The sequence below is a fragment of the Cricetulus griseus genome, chromosome X (assembly GCF_003668045.3).
Source record: "Cricetulus griseus strain 17A/GY chromosome X, alternate assembly CriGri-PICRH-1.0, whole genome shotgun sequence".
In the NCBI taxonomy this organism is placed as follows: domain Eukaryota; kingdom Metazoa; phylum Chordata; class Mammalia; order Rodentia; family Cricetidae; genus Cricetulus; species Cricetulus griseus.
This window is the reverse complement of record NC_048604.1, coordinates 104,862,647-104,865,873: the sequence shown is the minus strand read 5'-3', so window position 1 is coordinate 104,865,873 and position 3,227 is coordinate 104,862,647.

The following is a 3,227-nucleotide window of genomic DNA, read 5'->3' as shown; positions in this document are numbered from 1 at the left end:
TAGTCTAAGGTCACCCATAGCAACATGAAATGGATTCAGTTAAAAGAGAAGCAGAGCTCACACCTTTAATCCCAGCAGCCACACTAGTTATCAGGCCAGGCAGTGGTGGTACACAACTTTGATCCCAGCACTCAGGAGATAGGGGCAGATGGATCTGTGTTTGTCCAAGATCACCCAAGGCAACACAAAATTGATCCAGTCTAAAAGAGATGCAGAACTCACACCTTTAATCCCAGCAGTCATACTAGCTAGCCAACCAGCCAGTGGTGGTACACATCTTTAATCCTAGCACTCAGGAGACAGAAGCAGATGGATCTCTGCTAGTCCAAGGTCACCCAGGAAACACAAAAGTGATCTAGTTTAAAAGAGAAGCAGAGCTTGTACCTTTAATCCCAGCAGCCAGTGGTGTACTTATTTCAGGTACCAGGGCCTTATTTCAGGTACCAGGCTGACAGGGCTACAGCGTGAGACTCTGTTTCAAAACCCCGAAATAATAATAAGAATTTTTAAAAGTACACCACTAGTTACCCAGGCAGGCAGTGGTGGTGTACAACTTTAATCCCAGCACTCAGGAAGCAGAGGCAGATGCATCTCTGATAGTTCAAAGTCACCCAGGGCTACATGAAATTGATTCAGTCTAAGAGAGAAACAGCTCACATAAAGGTGATCCCAGCACTTGGGATCGCAAGCCTTTAACCCTGGCACTAGGGAGGTGGAGACAGGAGTGTTATGGCTGGATGGAGAGAGGAATATAAGGTGGGAGGAGATAGGAACTCAGTGCAGTTAGTCTGAAACAGTCTGAGCAAGTAGTCAGTCTGAAGAAGCAGTCAGTTTGAATCAGTCAGAGGAAGCAGTCAGTCTGAAACAGTCTGAGGAGGCAGTCAGTCTGAAGCAGTCTGAGGAGGCAGTCAGTCTGAAGCAGTCTAAGAAGGCAGTCAGTCTGGGGAGGTTGTCTGAGGAAGCAGTCAGTCTGTGGAAGCAGTCTGAGGACAGGATCACCCCTTTGGTCTGAGCATTGGTAGAGGTAAAAACTCTAGTGGCTGGCTGTTCTGCTTCTCTGATCCTTCAGCTTTCAGCCCTGATAGCTGACTCTGAGTTTTTATTATTAAGATCAATTAGAATTCGTGCTGTAGTCTCAGAATATTGAATCTATAGGAAATGAGGTGTGGGTGGCAGTTCCAGCCCCAACTTAGGCAACACATAATGACACCTACCTACTTATGGAATTTGTTACAGTCCCCCAAATCATCTGATGTACTAAAGACCGTCAGAAAGACCAAAGACTTCTGCCTGAAAGGTACCAGTATACCACATGGGTAGCAGTAATGACTGGAAGCTACAAGCACAGCACAGATTCAGCCGTCTTCCTTCAAAAATCAGGGGATGAGCACGACAGTGGGGAGTGGTCTGCCAACCAGTGTTAATAGCCACAGAGCAGGCAGTAATGTCTAAAAGAAAATTGAAAACAATTGACCTGCCTTTCCAAATAGCTTCATTGTGTATTTTCTAATGCTGTTTTTATCCCTTCAGGTAGTACTCTGAAACTGATTTATCAAAGAATTGTTTTTAAAAGAGTAAAGTGGGACTGGAGAGATGATTACAAGCATGAGGAACTGAGTTTGATCCTCCAGAACCCACATTAAAAGTAAGAATAACTCACCAGTCGGGTAAGGTAGCATATGCTTTTTCTAAAATTTATTTTTATTTAAATTAGAAACAAGCCTGCTTTACATGTCAAACACAGGTCTCTCTTCCTCCCCTCCCTTCCACCCTGTCCCCACCCCATCCTCCCTCTGCTCCCCAGGAAGGGTAAGGCCTTCCATGGGGGACCCCCAAAGTCTGTCATATCATTTGTAGCAGGGCATGGACCCTCCCCCATGTGTCTAGACTGAGAGAGTATCCCTCTATGTGGGATGGGCTTCCGAAGTCATTTGTGTACTAAGAATAAATATTGATCCACTGCCAAAGGCACCATAGATTGCCTAGACAGCCAAACTGACATCCATGTTCAGGGGATCTGGATGTGTTCCCTACTGGCCTCCCAGCCATCAGACTGGGGTCCAAGAGCTTCCATTTTCTCAGGTCATCTGTTTCTGTGGGTTTCACCAGCCTGGTCTTGACGCTTATGCTCATCACTCCTCCCTCTCTGCAAAAGGGTTCCAGAGTTCAGCTCAATGTATAGCTGTGGGTGTCTGCCTTGGCTTCCATCAGCCATGGGATGAATTCTCTAGGAGGGCATATAAGGGAGTCATCAATCTCATTATTGGGGAAGGGCATTTAAGGTAGCCTCTCCACTATTGCTTAGATTGCCAGTTGGTGTCATCCTTGTAGATCTCTGGAAATTTCCCTAGTGCTAGATCTCTCCTCAAACCTATAAGGGCTCCCTCTATTAAGGTATTTCTTTCCTTTCTCTCCTCTATTCTTCCCTCAACTCAATCTTCCTCCCCTACCACCCACTAACTAAAACCATACCTATCATATATCCTTTCTGCTCCTCCCAGAGGGTGAGCATTTCTATAGGGGGTCATCATAGTCTACCATATCCTTAGGGATAGGGCCTAGGCCCACCCCCGTGGATCTTGGCTCAGGGAGTATCCCTGTATGTGGACTGGGCTAACAAAGTCCACAACTATGCTAGGGATAAGTACTGAAATACTATAAGAGGTCCCATAGATTTTCGAGGTTTCCTCTCTGAAACCCACATTCATGGGGTCTGTATCAGTCCCATGCTGGTATCCCAGCTATCAGTCTGTGGAACAAGACCTCCCAGATGACCAGATCAGCTGTTTCTGTGGGTTTCACCAGCCTGGTCTGGACCCCTTTGTCCATCACTCGTTATTCTCTGCAACTGGATTCCAGTTCAGTTCAGTGATTAGTTGTGGGTGTCTGCTTCTACTTCCACCAGCTGCTGGATGAAGGCTGTAGGATAGCATAAAAGACAGTCATCAATCTCATTATCAGGGGAAGGCATTTAAGGTAGCCTTGCCTCTGTTGCTTAGATTGTTAGTTGGTGTCATCTTTGTAGATCTTCAGACCTTTCCCTAGTGCCTGATTTCTCTGTAAAACTAAAATGTCTCCCTCTATTATGGTATCTCTTTCTTGTTGTCTTCTCTTCTTCCCCCAACTCAATCTTTCTGCTGTCTCATGTCTATACAAAAGTGAGACTCCAAAACCCCATACAATCCAATTAAAAAGTGGGGTATAGAACTAAATAGACAGTTCTCAAT